Here is a 19863-nt window from a genome sequence, read left to right as displayed (position 1 = left end):
TTGGAAAGAAAGTATAGACTATAGCCTTTGCAGTAGCTTGTCTTGTTCGTCCAATCCGATGTACATAGTCTTCTCATGATTCAGGAAAATCATAATTGATGACGAACTTTATGTCTTTCACATCCACGCTCCGAGCTGCAGCATCTATTTCTGTCATTATAGGTTTACTGCCAGATCTAAATTAAAAAAGAACCCAATGTCGTTTAACTTGACTCTTATCATCATGGATAGAGAAAGCTCCATCCATCACTTGCTCCAGCAAATCTGTCAATTCCGAGTATTTATGATTCTCAGAAACAACTTCTACAATCTGTAGAATTGAGTGATTGGCTTTCTGATCTTGTGAGCCAATGACAACTTTGTAAGGAGTTATGTTGTGTTGTTGACCCAGCGGTCAACACTTTGCTGTTGTTTTGGCTTCATCTGTTGCACTGCTTGTATCTTTGTCGAACCACAACAAGAACTATGATCCATTAGAGCGGACATCTATCATCATAACCATTCATCTTTTGAGATCCTCTGATTACTTTTATGTCTGCTCTTCTTCATCTATCATCATAACCATTCATCTTTTGAGATCCTCTGATTACTTTTATGTCTGCTCTTCTTCATTGGTGACTTCTTTGTTTCTATGAAATCATGTTGTTAGTGTTGTCTGCAGCTTTGTCATTGTAGGCCATTCTTCAACTCGCCATTGAGGAGAAGTATGCTATAATCTGAAATTGGTGCTCCAATTGATTTGAGTAGCATTTCCTTATTGTTGATGTAGAAGGAATATGTACAAGAGGATGGTGATATGTGTCTTTAGATTAGGTTCTAAAACCAAGATGACCAAAGGGAAAAACCCGGTGGGAAAAAAATGCCTTTGGTATACGCTCTTATTGGAGTTGAGCAGTTGAATGTGAAGTACATGTTCATGAAAGGTGAGTGCTTGGGTGAAACATGGAAAGAGTGCCTGATGCAAGTGCCAATTATGGGACACTCTATATGCATACGAGAAATTTGTCAACAAAAGCATGCAATGTGAAAGAAGGAGATGATGGGTGCTTTGAGGAATAAATGTAGCACATGTGACATCAAAAGATGTCTCAATAGCTTCCACCTTTCCAAGAAGGGTTTTCGATGTAGAAGTTTCTCCACTCGTATCTCACAGTGCTCAGTACGTGAGTGTCTTTTGGACCTTCTCCTTCACTTCACTAGACGTAAGTACTTAGACTTCGACTCTTTTGCTCACCTATACCAGCATGAGCGACACAACGTAAATATGCTCAACTCTTCCAGCTTGAGCAGTACCTAGAATAGCTAAGACACTTAGACCACAGAGAATATTACTTGAAGCTTTGGGACTAACACCTCACTCTTTTTGTGGCTTAGCTACTCGACTCTGACTTGTATGACTTGTCGGTTGGAAGTTTACACTGCTTTGTGACAAGTTCTTCGGCTGTTGTAGTGGCTGCTGAGACATATGTCGTGAAGTTTCATCGTTTTCCTGTACCTTCTTCTCTTTGTAGTGCTCAGGCCTCTCGTCAGTCTTTTCTTCATGTGGACTATGGATTTTCTTTTTTCTTTTTTCTTTTTTCTTAATAATAAACAAAGAAAATCTTAAAACAACTTAACAAAAGAAAAATCATTCAAATAGAAATCTAAATGCTATGTACACTATACACATGTCCCTAGGGGCTCATATATGGATTTTGTCCCCATACTCCTCTGTAACACTATTATGAGGGCATATACTCTAAATTTCGTCAAAAAATTATCACAATAAAACACAAAAATTTAATGCATCTCACAAAACATTTCCCTTAATAGTCATAATGTTAGGTCCGCATTCAGAATGCCTCCCCCCTTCCTATTTGGAGTCATCCTTTACGACAGGGTATTGCAAAGGGTATGTGTTGTGCTTGGGCAATTAAAAGTTGTGCCTATGCAGGCCTTGTAATGTAGCCCTATTATGCATGCACAATCAATGCATGGAAAAGATTTATGTTGTGCAAGATGTGGGTATAAGAAATTTGCTTATTGGCATTTGTTGGCGAGGCTTCCTATTCTAAGCAATGTAATGGTCTTTGAAGCTCCTGTATCGTTGCTTGATTGAAGCAACTTGCTCTCTTCTAACTGTACTGTAATCGTAGAAAGAATTGTAAGAATTCAAGCGGCGATGCACTAACAGCAGTTTTGTTGTTCTTCTTTGGGACCCATTTCTTTGCGATTATTGGCTATTTTGTTGCTGACGCTTGTTTGGGAACCCATACTTGCCCGTGCTTCATTTGTGTTTGAAGAGACTTCTTTGGGATCCACCTTTTTGTTGTGTGAGTCGACAGTGGTCTTTGATTCAGCCCTTGTACGCTTGGTTGGTGACGGGATTCAGGCTTTGAAAGTTGATACTATGGTTGTTTTGGAATCCAAATGAATTACTGAATTTTTTGTGCTTGAATCAACTTCTTTGGAGCCCAAACCTGAGTTGTGAAAGCTTGCGACTTTGTGATATTCTTACCCGTTCGTGCACACTTTCCTTGCTTTTGTTTTGGTGTTGGATCTTGTGATTTGTCATTAGAGATCTTTGTCTTCTTGATCCATATCTGTTTTTGGCCGATCTGGCTTTTTGGTATCCAGATTTGTCGAGCTTTTTGGCTTTGACTTGTTGTCCTGTTCTTTTGACTTGTCATGGTTGTTGCTGAAGGGGTTGGTGATAGTGATGGCCTGAGTTGATGATAGGGGATGTCATAAGATTCATCACTATCACTACTATCCTCAGCAAGGTTGACTTCTTGTACTTTCCCTTGATTTTTTAGCTGGTAGTGGAAAGTTACTGTCTGTTTTCTCGTGGGTGGTAGTTTCTTGGAGGACTTTTCTAGCCCATTGATTAGAGCATTGTTAGCTCGTTGCTCTGGTCGTCTTCCTCCCAGATGAGTCTTTGCCTCCTTATTAGGAGCCATGTATGAGGATGCTTGTGGTGGATGTGTCTTCACGGAGGACTTTGGAATCCACTTTTGATGCACTTTATTCGTGTAGCGATGACATTGATTCCCGGGTCGTTGATCTTCTTGAAGCTCGAAGTGTTCTACAGAGTCATAGAACTCGTCGTCTTCTTCATCTTTTGATTCTTCACATTTCTTTGTTTGCTCCTTATTTCGAGAGCTTGTTGATGTTTGGATTTCTTCGTTTTCCTGGATTACACTCACTGCAAAATAAGGAACGACATCATAGCCATTTTCATCACAAAACTTTGTTGTGGGAGCATCCTCCACGGCGCACACGTCCAGAGTAGCCAAGATGTGTTCCCATCCAAAAGGCTCTAACTCTTCTTCAGGAAATGGTTCTGGGATATAGTCCATATCCTCTATAACCCGTTCTAGGATACATTCCTCACGTTTCAAGCTACCACATTGTGAAGCTCCACACATCCACAGTTCTTTAGGCTTACCTAACCAAGCTGGAAGTTCTGATCCTGCAACTGTGGCGGAATCAAACTCCTCAACCGGTGTTCTTGTCACATCCCTATAGCTATGGTCCCTCAAGTTTACCTTTGTTATGGTTTCCATATGTCTCAGGTATATATGGTCATAACCCCAATCTTGGACCATTTTCAATTGTCGCATGAATGGTCTTCCCAGAATGATTTCATAGTTTTTTTTCTTGCCAAAGTCAACAACAGCAAAAGTGTGTTCATATTCAATGCCACAAGAAGTAACAAGTACTTTTTCTAGCAGTACGTCCTACGGGCTTTTCCTTGTGTCCATCTGCAAGCTGCAGGGTCATTCGTGTGGATCTCAAGGCAGGTTTTCCCCACTTTTTCCAAACCTCTTTGGTTGCAATGGCCACACCAGCTCCAATGTCAAGGATTGCCATGGTTTTTACACCATTGAATTCCACAGGAAGGGTGGTGTTTCCATCTTCTCCCTCGTAATACTCACCTACCTTGTTTAATGGCACTGGCCTAGTATTTAGTTGAGGCATTTCAAGCTCTTTGATGCCTTCCTCGATTTGAGTCATTGGGGTTTTTACACCAAATTTCTCTAGAAATTTACCCACATTAGCCCACATGTTTGGTCTTATTCTGAGCAACTCTGCTAACATTATTCTACATGTGACTGGGGTAGATAGAATATCTACTAGCCCCTTTGAATCGATGGCCTTGTTGGGAGACAGTCTCTTTGATGGGACTGCAACCACATCTGACTTGGTCTCGTACTCTCCCATGTAGGACGGTAGTGTTCTTAGCGAATGGGGTTGACTATCCATAGATTGTACAGATCCTTTGTCGCCCCAACACGATTGCACGTCTAAATTCATTTGAGATCCAGTCTCAAATTCCTCTATTGGTGGTAGAAACACTCCTCGTTCATCACCAGTCTTGTCTACTCGTCTTGTTAGGTCATCGGCTTCATTGGCCTCTCTGACTTGTTTCCACAATTCGTCAAGACCATCTATCTCTTTACAATCCTCAGATATAGCTTGGTGAAATCCCTCGGAAGATTTATCCGTGGTATTCAATACTATCCTTGGTTCTAATGTTGGGTCTTTGAGGTTTGGTCTGTGCTCATGACTAGAATCTGGCTCTTTTAGTTCCTGGTTTGGTGGAATTACTTGTGTAGGCATGACACGGATCACATCCTCAGGTTTTGCACCTGGTGGTTCTAGTAAAGCTTGGGCTGTTTGAATCATTTTATGGCACATTTCAAACCTTTGCTTTTCTAGTTCCGTATAGGGATATGTCATCCACCTGTGTTCTTGGGTTTGGTTGTTTTTGAGCCTCGTATCATAGGCTTTCAAGAGGGCATCTAATGTCTCATTAACCTTCTCTACCAACACAGATCCTCCTGAACTAGCACTTCTTGGTTTCTCATCCGTGGATGGTTCTTCTAGAGGTTTAACCATCTGTGTAAGAGAAGGTGCCTCCTTTTCCTCATGTTGTTTTATCTTCTCCTTAGATTCGGTAAGCTTCTCAGCTAGGGATTTTTTCTCTCGTTCCCTGCGTGCTTTCATCCTAGTCTTTCTAGCTTTCCAACTATTTCGTTTGCTCTTGGTTTTCTGACTAGGTGCGTCTGTCTTTGGTCCATCATCTGTCTCTGGACTCATGTCACCTTCTATGTTCTTTGTCTCTGGATTCTCATCAGCTTTCTTTTGGGCTTGTGCTCTCGTAACCACTTGAACTGGTACAACATTTTCATTTTCTGAGCTACTAGGGAGCTGAAAAATCCCTGATACATTTGTCGTGATTTTCCTGATTTGGTTTGGTTTTTTCGGGCAATTGGGGATCAAGTGAGTGATGCCACACTCAAGACAATAAGCATTTACTTCAGTGATCTCCGTATGAGGACATTGTTTGACCAAGTGGTTGTCACGACTTTTGTGACAATCTGTCTGTGGTTGAGGAGATTCTTTTAGCATTTCCTCTTGGCTATAAGCAAGCTTTGACCTAGATAAGCCGTTATTTGCAATGAATCGCAATGTCCTTTTGTCCATTTCATACCTTCTTTCTTTCGACTGAAACCCAGAAGGTGGAGGTTGTACCGACCTCACCACTCCATGTGTTTCTTTCACATTTTGTTGCTCCGAAGGGTAGTACCCACTTTGGTTGCTATACCACATTGTAGCTGGTACTCGCGTTGGTTTATTTGATGCTTTCATCATTGGCATGTATCTCATGTCTACCTGCATTCTAGCACCTGGCAACGGAGGTTGTTGTCCTAAGACAAGCTGTGGCCTTAAAACTCTTATTGGTCTTGGCGCATTCCCCGTAATGTATCTAGGTGGAGTAGGTGCTTCTGGAACAGGTTGTACATATCTCTCTCTAGCATTTTCCATGCTATAATAGCACTCTTCCCCCGTATGGTTCATCCATTTTCTCTCAATTTCACACCACTTCGGCTCTCCCGAATCAGACCTTACAAGAGGAATCAACCTCTTGACCAAGTCATCGATAAGCTTTTCTTGATCAATAGGTGCCGTTAGCTTGGCAATGGACTCACTTATCTGTGAAACACTGTGCTGAGAGGATGTGTCATCTCCTTGACTCTTTAAGTCCGTTTCTTTGTATCCCTCACAGTTATCCACTAGATAAAGAGCTTATTTGATCAACTCGTTTAGCGTCATCCTTCTTATCATATGCAGATCCTTCTGAAGGCCCGCATGTCTCATTCCCTGGATAAATATCAGCATCAATCGTGCTTGCGTAGGTAATTCTGCTCTCGGACAGAGCTTAACATATCTCTTGAGCCGTAATGATGCTTTGCGTACTGATTCATTCTGTTTCTGTTTGAATCTATGGATTTGCGAGACCGTGTTGTGAGCAATGCCTTTTGGCGAGAATTCTTCAATAAACTCCTCAAACAGCTCATCTAGGGTCTCAGAATCCTATTTTTCCACCGAGTCGAACCATGTAGCTGCATCATCTTCTAGAGTCAATCCAAATCCCGCAAAATATGAAACTTCCTCTGCTCTAATCACTCTTCTACAAGCCGCTACGTGATCTCTCGGATCTTTATCTCCGGAGTATTTTCTGTTTATCCATTTCTGGACTTGGGATGGTCTAACTCGTCGATTGTCTACAAGTCTAACTAGAGACTCTCCCAATCCTTCTCTCGTTATCGCTCTTGAAGGGAATCCTGGTTCTTGGAATTCATATAGGAATTCTCGTGTTTGGTGGAGGCATTGGTGGTCCTTCATTGACCAAATATCCACCTCTTTCTAGTACAGTCTATGGATTTGTGCTTTCTACAACTCTGTATTCTCGTCCATACTTGTCGACAACTATAGATCTCCATTGACAGTAGACTCCGTATGTGTAAACATATAAGGGCTTGTAATCCATTATCTCTTCTAGGTATGGATGTGAGCACCTATAAAGATTGACCTCATTGTCGTCAATGTATCTATATAGTCCTTCACTCTCATGACCAATCATCCAAACTCTCTCAACAAGATGTGTCTTTATCAATTGCAAGTTTGGAAGATCCATTGTGGGAGGATATTCCTGTATCGTCGGGATCTCCAAGCTTGTGTAAGCTGCGTTTGAATCTAGGGTAGACATGATTTCTGGGCTTAAGAGATTTTGCTTGGTTCAAGTAGACTTAGTCCACTGTGTTCAAGTTCTTTGGTTAGGGAAAAGTCGAAACTATGTCCAAAACCGCAACCGTTTCGTCACAATTCTCACAAATTGTCGCTTTTAGACACCCCTAATTTCTGGATGCATTTTGAGGCCTTAAACGATGTTTTTTTCAAAGTTGAACTAAATGGTTGCCGCTCCCAAGCTACGTTTTGATATAAAAACTTTTCCGATCCGATACCGTTTGTGAAAGTTATGGCCAAAACAGTGAAATGCAGTTTGGACTGGTCAAAATGAGTCCAAATTCAATTTTGAAAAAAGATTTGGGATCTCTGTGACACTGTGAACACTCCTGTATGGTCAAAATTACAGTTGGGCCCTAAAACTGGCCTAGAGACATCCTACGCATAGTATGTCTATATGCTCAGAATTTAACAAAATTTGGTCCAGAGACTCCCCTTAAGTCCAACAACACAATGGTATGCTCAGATTTGAGTTTGGATGTCAAAAGTCACCTTGAGACATCCTACACGTAGGATGTCTTTTTGCTCAGAATGTCTTGAAATTTTCACCCCAGCTTCTCCTTGAGGTGCTGATCACAGTGGTGTGCTCATAGGTTGGTTTGGAGTCCTAAATCAAGCTGGAGACATCCTACGCGTAGGATGTCTTTTTGCTCCGTTTCAGATCAAACTTGCGCTGTAGCTTCCCCTTGATGTGCTAAACTCAGAGCTATTTTTATTTTTTGATTCTGACACCTATGGGTTGGTCAATTGATCAAGAATCTGTTCCAAAAGCCTGATGTCGGTTCTGATGAATTCCTAAGTCAAATCAACTCCAAATTGAACTAAATTTGACTAGGAGGCTTGCCTAAGGCTATACAACACCCTGCTATGTCCACATTTTGAATTTGGCCTCTAAATCATGCCTTAGACATCCTATGCGATCCTACGCGTAGGATGTCTAACTGCTCAGAATTGCCCCAAATTTGAACCACAGACTTTCCTTAAGGTGCTGATCACTGTGGTATGCTCAAAATTAAGTTTATAGTGCAAAATCACACATATGACATCTTACGCGTAGGATGTCTTTTTGGCCTGTTTGACCCCAGACTTGACCCAAAGCTTCCCCTTGATGTCAGCAACCCAGTGGTATGCTCAGATTTTGGTTTGGATTTGAAAAGACCCCAAAACTAGCTATTCTTTCCTTTTTCAGTCAAAAGTGCTAAAGTCCGCTTTGAACCCAATTTTCTTACCCAAATGAGATGAAAACTCCCACATGCACTCAATACAACATTTAGAACATGCCTTTGAAGTCATCCTATGGTTTGGTCTCAAAATTAGGCCTTGGACACAATTTGGGTAGGATGTCTGGCAATTCTCGTCTTTTGGCTTTGATCTGTCAAAATTTGGTCAAATTTCCACTTTCCAGGTGAAAATAGGGTAAAACCTACCTTCTAAACACACTGGTAACCTCAGATTAAAAAAAAAATGCCCAGATCACCCTGTAGACATCCTACGTGTAGGATGTCTTCTGCTGATTTTTTGAGACTGAAGTGTCCCTGATGCTTCCTTATGCTCTCAGCAAGTGCAAGTATGCTTCACAATTGCAAAAACATGCAAAAATCACTCAATTAAGCCTTTGCAGAAATTTTACGTTTTCTGACTCCGCCTTTTGGCTTTTGGTCAACAAAAATAGGGAAAAACACCCAAGTCAATATGTTACTAGGGTAAAACCTACCCTCTGAACACACTGATCAACTCAGAATTTCAAAATTTGGTCTCCAGAACCCCCTTGAGACATCCTACGCATAGGATGTCTATGTTTACAGAATTGCAGGTTTTCTTCACAGAACCCTTGCAAATGCTCTTTTATATGCACAGTATCAGTCAGTCATACCAAAATATCCACAAAAGCTTGTTTAATGCATTTTTACCCTCAAAAGCACACTTTTCCGTGATTTGAAATGCAATCAAGCACTTTAGCAAATAATTCAGTGATGAATAGCTCTAGATGAGAATCGGATCACTTACCTAAAGCTACTCCTACAAATCATATGGGGTTTTGCATCTATGAGTAGAAAAATGCTTCACTGCCACACACGGACTAGTAAACGCTTTTATCACCTCACAAATCACTCGACCACCAACAACTACTCTGATCCACAGATCCTAACTAAACCTATCTAGTCGCAGACCCTCGACAAGACACACGCTTCCTGGCTATCCACTTGATCACGGAATATCCTCTTCCGGATCCACTTAAGAAAAATGCTTTCTTTAGCCGAAACTAAATCAAGCAACCATCACACGAGTGTTAGTAGGAAACCTACTTAGGTCCTTGTGTCCCCGGCAGCGGCGCCAATGTTGGACGGGAAGCGACTCACACACCCATGAAGTGCATGCAAACACTACCTAGATCAACATAATGTCAATCGAGGACACAGATGACACGATAGGCACACGGAGGAAATCTCTTAAGCTTGTCAGGCTGAGACCATCCTAACATACAACACTCTGGAAGGCCAACTAAACCACAATCAAGAACCTCACTGCTCTCAACTACACCACCTAGCCACATACACACATACTAAAGGTAACTCGCCTAATCATGCCAGATTCGTACGAAAATTAAGGAACACCATCCCCTCACTAGGATACACTTGTCCCTAAGATTCTACACTCAAAACCCTCGCTCTAAACCCATCTACGGAAAACGCGTAGGATGACAGAGCCAAAATTTGAAAGTGCTCGAAACTGAAATTTATGAGTACCTATGCGTAGCTTATGTCGCCAGGATTCTATAGACTACTAGCACGCAGAAAACAGACATTGTTTGATACACTTACGGCCACAAATAGCTCGTAGATGCGTCAGTGTGTGCGCTTCGTCTCACGTGGAATGCTTGGCGTTGTCGCGTAGCTCTCCTCGAGCCTACAACAATGGTGCAGTCTGATCTCCAATGTGTTGAGCAAGTAGGGCGTAGCAAGAGGATGAAGCTCACACTCACTCTCTTTCTCTCTCACACACAGTAGACGGCAGCGCTAAGTTTGATTATGATAAAAGTCTTCTTTACAAAATGACCTAGGTACCTTATATACTAAGGCTACCTTAGGTTTAACCAAAAATGGGGTTGAAAGGGTCAAATGGCTTTGTATTTACAATCTGGAAGTGCCATTGCACCCCGGATTCTGAAACTAGAATAACTACTCATTACAAATGACGTTTATAGCCATAATCTGCATCATTTCATAACTCGCAAAAGATAAGACTTTGGTACGAAACTTGAGTTATGTTGTGTTGTTGACCCAGCGGTCAACACTGTTGTGTCCATGGAGACTTCATTTAAGCGTGGGCCTGTTTTTGTCGATGATGAGACTCCACGGTCATCTACAACATCTAAAGGTAGGTGCTATGAGAGCTCTGCGTTTTCTGGTGATTTACTATTTTCTTTTCCATGCATGCAAGCTTCTGCATGTCTTTTATCTGATGAGGTCTGCATTTGCTTTTTTTTGCATGCAGCAAGTACATGTGCATGTTTGGGATTTTCTTAGGAATTTAGGGTTTAGGAAAGTTACAAAGTTACAAGGATAAGCTGCTCTTTAGATTGCTAACTTGCATGCATGCAAGTGCAAAAATCAATATATGTTGTGCATGAGCATAGCACAAAGTTGAAGCTCAGTAGGGCTGTCAGAATAACCAAATTTGGTTAGTACCAAATTTGGTACTAACCAGTACCAAATTTGATACTAACCACTACCAAATTTGGCTCTGTACACAACTGAATTTTGCAATTGTCACCTGAATGAGATACATTCATTTCATTCCATGTGTTTTGTTTTGCACAACTGAAATGAGGCATATAGGGTGAATAATCAGGTATTTGGACTGCTGGAATGAGAGCATGTCTTTACTTGCGTGTTGTTTCCAAATTGCAGGAAAAAACAAGATGGAGGAGTACCCTATCTTGACAAAGTTCTGCCATACAGCAGAAGAGCTTCATGATGAGTATGGATTGAGCATGGAGGGGGTGCTTCCAAAGGATCTTATGGAAGATGACATCCCTGATGACCAGTGGCTCACTGTATTCAGGCATTCCAGCCAGAAGAAGACAGAGATTTACTTAAATCACGTGCAGCCACAGCTTCAGGATGACTGCAGGTTCCTGTTCCATAAGGTGTACCAAGCCCCACCATCATGTGGGGAGATCACTACAAAATTTGCCCGCTGTTTTGCATATGAGAAGTGTCATGCAGCCACAAAGGACCCTGCAGGCCATAGGGTTGCATGGGCCAGGTTTGGTGAGAGTGTACTCAACATGTGTTCCTCCCGACTAGGAGGCTTGGAAAAGAAGGTTGAGAATTGGCGAAAGGCAAACGGTGCGTCCCAAGCAGGCGACCCATCAAATACCAAGAAGCCTCTACTTACGCCAGTCGGTAGTATGCCCCCCACAAAGAAAGTCCCCCCACAGCGTCATGAGGAGAAGACACCTGATTATATTGCGGACCTTGAAGCTATGGTTGGGAGAGTCCCTCGGACATGTGTAGGGGGGTAGCTGATAGGCTGAAAGAGTTGACAATGTCTCTGAAGCAGAAGAAGGAAACACTCTTGAGGGTGGAGGGTTCCAATAAACTTGTCAAGCAGATTATGGATGACATCAAGGAATATGAGACCCAGTTGGAAACACTGATAAAGGACAACACTGGCGATGACGCAGAAATCAATGTGATAGAAACTGATTTGGCTGCTAGTCGAAGGATGCTACGCCAATACGAAATCAGTGAAGATACGTCATTGCTCGCTCGACAAGGAGATTCTAGAGCAACAAGTGCTGGTAGTTTTGGGAGTTTTTGGTAGAACTGTTTATGCTTGGTTTGGTGGGATTGGTAGTGTTAGGTACCTTTGGTAGAACTATTTATGCTTGGTTTGGTGGGATTGGTAGTGTTAGGTACCTTTGATAGAACTGTTTACGCATGGTTTGGTGGGATTGGTAGTGCTAGGTACTTATGGTAGAACTGTTTTTATTCTAGGTAGTTTATGGTTTCCTTTTGTCTTATGGTTTGGTATTTCTAGTGCTTTTTGGTAGTTTTGGTACTTTAAGGTACTTTTTGAAAATGCTGCAAAAGGTGTTATGGTAGTTTTATTCTGCATTAGGAAAAAAATGGACTTTCCATGGCCTTGTAAGAATCCCTAATTTCAAGGAAGCAAGCCAAGATTAAGGGAGCCAAAGGCTTTGAATGGGGATACTTTGGTAGGGTCTCCTCCACCTTTGACCCCTAAAAAGGTAGGGGGAAGGGGGGGGGGGGTAACCATTTAAAAAGTAGGGAAGGGGGGGGTAAACCATTTGAAAAGTAGGGGGGTAGGGGGTTTTCTCTCTCTAGCTTTTTGGCCAACTTGTAAGTGGCCTCTTAACTCTCCCATGCCACCTAATCAAATCCGTGGGTCAAAGAGGTCAAAAAAATGACTTTTTTCAAAAACTTTCAAAAAAACTCTATTCCCCCCTAAAAAGTACCCCCAATATATATACATATTAAAAAAAATATTTTTAAGTTAAATTACTCATAATTCAGCATTTTTTGACTCCCTCCAAAAGTTTTAGAAAATTCCCCCCAAAATTGAAAACTTTCCTTCCTAATCTAAGCTCCTCTCCTACACCCATCTCCCTTGCACTTGCACCTGCTATTGCACCTACACACCCATATCTCCATCCTTCAAGCTCCATCTCTCCATCCTACAATGCCTCTTGACGACTGACCAATGTCCCAGCAAGCTGTTCACGCGGTAGGTCTCCAGGGCTTTTCCTACGCCTACCTCAAGAGTATGTTCCGACAAAGAAAACATGCTTGGGTACATTACCTTCAACCAATGAACGCCGCGCTCAAGGGGAGAAGAATGTGGATCTCTGGACAGACGGATGCTTGTACCCAAAGGATCCTTCTCTCAATGTCCATCCGCCTTTTGCAAACATTCACTGTTGCAATACGTTGGAAATGGAGAGCAAGGTTTGTTGGGCTACTGCAAGAGACTCAACAGACACGAGATTGTGCGGTCTGAGATCTACTTGCTTCATTAAGAACATAAGCGTCTTTTATTGTATACCCCACTGCGCATTGTATTGTTTTAATTCTGTACCATGCGATGTAGCACTGGTCCAAGTTTTGTCTACCTTCTATTGTATGTATGTAGCCATTAGCTTGTTATTGTGAAAACTTGCCTACGTTAAGCACCTTGGCTAAGTGGGGCATGCACTTCCTGATGTATCCATGCTATGTGACTCACTATTTCATGGAAAAAGCATCTACAAAGTGTTGAAAATGGCTTGGAATGCCCCCAAACTGGCTACCACAAGGGCGCGCATTTGGGGCTTCCAGAGGCATATGGATGGACAAAATGCGCGCCCTTGTGGCAGCCTTTTCTAGTGCATTCCAAACACTTTCCAATGGTTTCCAGATAATTTTAACAAGCAATAAGGATATTTTGTTTGATTCAATGCTTCAATTAGCATAGATGCATCTGGCAATCATCCCCCCTTAGGCCATGTAGCATAGAAATTTTGAAGGATGGTTATTGCATCTGTGAAGTCAGTCCTATACTCCAAAATGGGCTAGAGATTTCCACATAGTTTCCTCTTGTGGTTTGTTATTACAACTTTAAGTATCTGGGCCAAGATGGGCTTAAGATTACACCAAATGAGCAGCTAAAACATATTAATGTCTTGTCTTTTTGTTTTGCACCTGGGTATGGTCCTAGATGGGTCCAAAATCAGCTGCCACAAGAGCGCGCATTTGCCCCTTTCATTTGCTGATGGAAGGCCCAAATGCGCGCCCTTGTGGTAGCCCATTTTAGGGCCTTCCAAGCCCTTCAAGTGACACATCCATAACTTTGGAAGCCTAGATATAACAAAGTATGCATTTTAATAATTTTAATGCCTGCCAAACCCTTTAGTAGTCATATCAAAAATTATGGTGCTTCTCATACACAATGGAAGCCCAACATATAAGAAATTGAAAACCTTGTAAGTAAGAGAATCGTAGACACCAAAAAGTAGTTTCATTAAAGAAATCAATGCTTTACATGATATCCGGCTTTTGCTTTAGGATCTTTCGAATTACAATTTTCTGGCGCTTGGCCTTTTGGGGTGGCTCCCTGTTAAGTAAAGTGGTTGTGATTTCTTGGGTGTCATTAACCCCTACAGCTTGGTTCATGCTGACATGGGCAATAAGGCGCCCGCGAAAGTTAACACGGAAAGTGGATATTGCAAAATATTTCTTTACAAGCACTACAAGGTTGGCCGATTGGGCAAGTATTGTTAAACACAATGCCTTGGAGAGTGAACGGAGAGCAAAAATGTTGTAGCGACCATTGGGAGAGTAGTCGGCATGGACAAACACCACGACACCACGTCGGAAGTGTGCCGAGGTAGTGAGAAAGTGCCGCTTGAGGTCCGAACGGCGTCCTCCTCCCCCCTGACCGTTGCGCCCAAGCGTCAACCTCCAGAACATCCTGCAAAACATAGGTTTTCTGAGATATGGCATAGAATTATGATATAACATTAACAAAATCATTTGTAACAATCAAATGTAAGTGAGAATCTATACCTCTTGTCTACGATCCTCCTCATCGGCATCCAGGTGCAAGTAAAGATTCACACTTGACTTCTCCTTTGGATCTAGCAAAACAGGTGTTGCAGCAAGTGGTGGTGAATCCACTCTTGCGCGTTTAGCCAAACACATGGCTTCCATGGCCACAAACTCCTCCTCAGAGACCTTGGCCTGCTCGGCCGCTGCCACCTCGGCTTGTGCAATCGCCACTGTGTCCGCCAAATTATTCCCCATGGGCAGTAGGAGATCATCGTCATGGGAGGTGGTGGTATCAACCTCAAACTTGCCATGGGCATCGAGGATGGCGAAACACTCATCCATGCGAAGCTCAAAGGATTTCTCCAGATCGTGCATAAACACAAACTCCTCCCCACCCACCACAATGGAGGAGAAGCGGGTAATCTCTACCTCAGGGATGGCATCCCGAGTGGTGGTTCCTTCTGGCAGTCCCGAGGATGAATCGACAGATGGAGAGGCCTCCAAGAGGCCTTGAATCCCTATAGGGTAGGTCAAGGTTAGCGTCCTCTCCTCTATGGATGAGTCAATGGCCGCGCGCTTGGGGTCCTTCACATCAGCCAGTACCCCGCCGATCTGCAAGTGTGGTAGCACTACATCAGGGCCTGCTGGGCACTCGTGAAGGAGGAAGATCATTATGGCCTGAACAGAGAAAAAAGTGTTTCCGATCCTTCCCTTACGCATTGCTTGCACATCATTAGCTTCAAGCCGCACATATTGTCCGGCGGGTTGTGCTATGGTGGCAAAGCGTGCAAGCCGCTGATGAAATGGCCTGTCCCCTTGGTAGATGCGGTGGAGAAGGCCTTTAGGGACCCATTGCCCTGGCCGGTTTGGTAACACAACAATGAATCTCCCCATGCATGTGGAAATGTATGAAGTAATGTGCTCAAGAGATTGAGAGTGGAGGGTCAAGGTGGTTTCCAAATCAGGTTGGGTTGTGAAAAATTCTTGAAGCTCAGGGCGATTTGCATGCCCAACCTCAGTAAGGAATGCATCTAAAGCACTAGTAGCAGCCATGTCTTCTCTTTGCGTGATTGGGTATGCTAGGTCTCTCTGCAATGCTGGGATGAAAATTGTGAAATGAGGAGGTGGTCCCCCTTATATAGACATATTCCATCTCGAATAAAATAAAAAATATGCATTTTTAAAATAAATTTACACCACCTTAAAACTCAAGTACAAAATCAAGTACAACACCTTAAAACTTTTCAAAATCTTTAATAAAATATCCAATATATAAACGATTAAAGTTACAAGCCAATTCACTTATACAAGATGATTTCGTCTGTAGCCCAATCTTTGTAAACAAGCATAGTGGCCTCCATCCGCCTTCCAATCTACACAACCAAAAAATGGGCAATCAAAATAAAAATACCCACAAAAAATAAGAAAAGGTAGCTAAGCAAGCACAAAGCAGACCTTGCATTGTTCCAGTTTGAAACTTGCATTACTGACATCCTCGAATCCCATTATGACAAAGTGTTCCCGAAGATTGACAAGAGTCCAATACGGATTCATTGCAACCACCTCCACCTCATTATTGGGCATGCGGATACGAATTTCAAAGGATTGAACCTCTTTGGCTGTCAGCTGCAAGGGTATCCGTTTGCCACGTTTGTGCATCCACCTCTCATAGCTAAACCGTGCATACAAGGTGCACCTTGCTTTCAAATACCGAAGGCAAAGCTGTGTGGGGAACACATTGCACTTATAACGGTCACCATCATGCAAACCGTCAACATAGACCCAATTGACACCTAGAATGGTGTCCATTGCATCTATGTCAACTTCTTTGCAAACAAACATTGTTGGTGTTTCTACAATCGATAGAGAGTGGAATGCATGCACAAACAAATGAATGGGACAATGCCAACTGAGACCCACTGATCTGGTTGCCTTACCAAACTTTAGGGACCCTTGGAAATCTTGTAGCACCTTGTGCTTGAAAGAAATCAAGGCCCAGTGGTCTGGAGTTGGCCATTCTGCACTCTGCAATGAGGGTGTCTCCATGGCTTCTAACCTACCATAGCTTTGGCTTGACTTCGGCACCACGTACTTGTGGGAGTACATGAATATTCACTGCTCGGTAAGTTTTTTCAATGAGACATTAGGAAACATAAGCTCCCCAATGTGAACATGCACAACCATGAACGTGCCTAAGAGGCACTCAAGCGGCTACTCCTCAACTAAGCTGGATGGAAAAACATCTTTACAAATGCCCTTAGTCAAACATAATGATCGCATAAACGTGAACATGACATATGCATGGGATAGCTAAACCATGAAGACTTACAATGAGGTGAAAATTGAGTTGAATCTCTCTTGAGGTGGATCTCAGCTGCACTGTACATGTGTTGCATGATGGCCACCATTCCGGACTTGGTTTCTTTGAATGCCAATAGTCGGCCCTTCCAATGACGTTCCAATACGCCTCGACATCGTACGCGATGAGGTCCAGCACGTGACGGTTGCATGTAGACCCATGCACCCTTCTTGAATACCTGTGGGATCCATACCCCCTCTAAATCTTTTGTGTTGTGCAACACAATCTCCTCTATCTATGGTTTGGGCCGTCTATGCGTGGACATGCTTGGGAAGTTGGGCTTAGAAAGGGATTTGAAATGGGTGGGAGGAAGGTGAGGGAGAGAAGTCGACAAGGCTGTGGGCTATTGTGTGTGGGTACTGTGGAGAGAGAATGAGGAGCTGAGGGGAGGGTGAGGTGAGCTACCTATGGTGGCTATGGTAGCTTTGACAGTGGAGATAGAGAAAGAGGGAAGGAGTGAGAGGTAGAGAGGTAGAGAGGATAGTGAAGCTGTGGGCTATGGAGTGTGGGACTGTAGAGGGTTGATGGAGGTGTGAGAGAAGGGGGAGCTATGGAGAGAGGAAGAGAGTGGTGGAAAGCTTTTGGCTATGGCTGCCTTGACTGTAGAGAGAGAATGGGAGGAGGGAGAAGAGGGAGAGTGTGGGAGAGAAAAGTAGTGAGGGAGAGAGAGAAAAGTGGCTTTTGGGGGGGAAAATTGACTTTTTAAAGTTAGTTTATGTTTTGGAGCAGTTTTGGAGGCAAATGAGTCAACTTTGTAACTTTAAAAATTTTTTCATTTGTTAAGGTTTTTAAGCATGCGCGTTTTTTTTTTTTGGGGGTCCCTCCCTCTTTTATGACACCTCTCTCCTCCTATTTATCCCCCCCCCCCCCCCCCCAGTCTACCTCCCACCTCTCTCTAAGAACCAAGCATTGAAGAGGGAGACAATTAAGCTGCACCCCTATCATTCCTCCCCCTCTAGGTGATATCCCAAGAGCCTTCTCATTGGTTCTCCCTTAAGCCTTCACTAATCAAAAAGGCCCAAGGAGAGTCCATATTTTTCATAATGGATAGCTTTGGTAGTTTTGCTAGTTTTGGTACTTTTAGGTACTATTTGAAAGTGCTACAAAAGTGTAATTGGTAGTTTGATTTTAGTAATTTTGGTAGTTTTGGTACTTGAAGGTAGTTTTTGAAAGTGCTACAAAAAGTGTTTCTTTGGTAGTCTTGGTAGTTTTGGTTGAGTTTTACCAAACACCGAGCAAAGTTTTTCGAGCAACCTATAGTCCGAGCGAGTAGTGTGAACAAGAGGGTGGAATGTAGTCAGTGTTTTTTCTTTTGGACAGATCTTGAAATATTACTCATGTTTTTGGCGAGAAAATCAATCTAAATTTATGAATTTGACGAGCAAAATATTTTAAAATTAAATGTATCATTTTTTCAACAAAAAAATTAATTTAGACCTTAATTGGTCATGTTTTTCAATATCACATGTAAGGATAAAAGGAACATCTCTTACAACTTTTTATATAATAGAAAGAAGTGATTTAAGTAGTGCCACCTAGACTTTTCAAATAAGTATCAATGTCACAACACACCTTATATGTACTAGGGTTTTGCTAGGAGACAACATCTTGTTGATGAGTAAGGTAAGGTCTTTGAAATCTAGATGAAAACTAAATGAGAAAGTGTGAAGATCTCAGACCTCCTACATAAAATCTAGTTAATTCTGCAAAGGTCAATCATAAAAAATTTAGGAGAATGAAAAGAAAAGTAATTATGATGATAGGATCCCATTAAAATTCCATGTAACAAAATCTTACAACCACATGTAGGCTTTAATATTTTGGGTCCCATGTCATAATGTGATGTGTTTCATCAAACCTACTTGGCCCTCAATCTCCCGTACCATCAAGTTCTTCAGTGGGCATATCTTTGGTGACTAGCTACCCCAAAATACAAAACCTTATAGCAAAGTCTGGGAAAAAACATCTTAAGGTCTACACCACTTCAATATCTATCCAATGAGGAGATTTGAACTCTATACCTGTTATTCAAGTGGGAATTGGCATAACCAATCTACCACACTTGGGTGATTGAAAAGCTATACCATTTTCCTCTTTTGATTGGAGTACACGAACCCACACACAGCCCCCTGAGAAGAAGAGAATTTTAACGTCATAGGAAACTATCCCAAGAGACCTTAAAGATCTATCCGACGACGAGAGTCGAACCTGCCCTTGAACTGCCATAGAGAGAGAGAGAGAGAGAGAGAGAGAGAGAGAGAGAGAGAGAGAGAGAGAGAGAGAGAGAGAGAGCTTGCCTTGAACTAGTGCTCGAAAAAACCTAGGTTTAGTGTAATCCCACCTACAAATTTTGAAATTTACCTCTAAAGTTTATATTTGAAGCGAGAAAACCTGCAAAAATAGTGTAAAGCCTTCAAATTTTATCAATTTAAATTTTACAGGTCACTGTTGTTTCACATACGTAGGTATGCCAAGTTTTTGGAAAATAGTTTTTTTCGAGCACTGCCTTGAATTGCTGTAAAATCCACGCGCCGGCGCGAGAGAGAGAGAGAGAGAGAGAGAGAGAGAGAGAGAGAGAGAGAGAGAGAGAGAGAGAGAGAGAGAGAGAGAGAGAGAGAGAGAGAGAGAGAGAGAGAGAGAGAGAGCATGTGATAGAGATGACGCCTTGCTGATAGCGGCGGTGCAGTGCGTTGCAGAGCCTTGCTGAGAGTGCCTCCAGGCTCGGGACCCTCCACAGTAGATAATCGAATAAACCCTTCTGTTTCCTCTTAATCTGTTGGTCTGTAGCATTTAAATGATACACAACAATGACATTGAATTTCTCGGCTAAGTGTAGGACCTTAGCTTCCATACAAAGGGGTGAATGAGCATTGGGCA

Source organism: Adiantum capillus-veneris, chromosome 20 (genome assembly GCF_014529385.1).
Source record: "Adiantum capillus-veneris isolate H3 chromosome 20, ASM1452938v2, whole genome shotgun sequence".
In the NCBI taxonomy this organism is placed as follows: domain Eukaryota; kingdom Viridiplantae; phylum Streptophyta; class Polypodiopsida; order Polypodiales; family Pteridaceae; genus Adiantum; species Adiantum capillus-veneris.
This window is presented reverse-complemented; position numbering follows the sequence as displayed.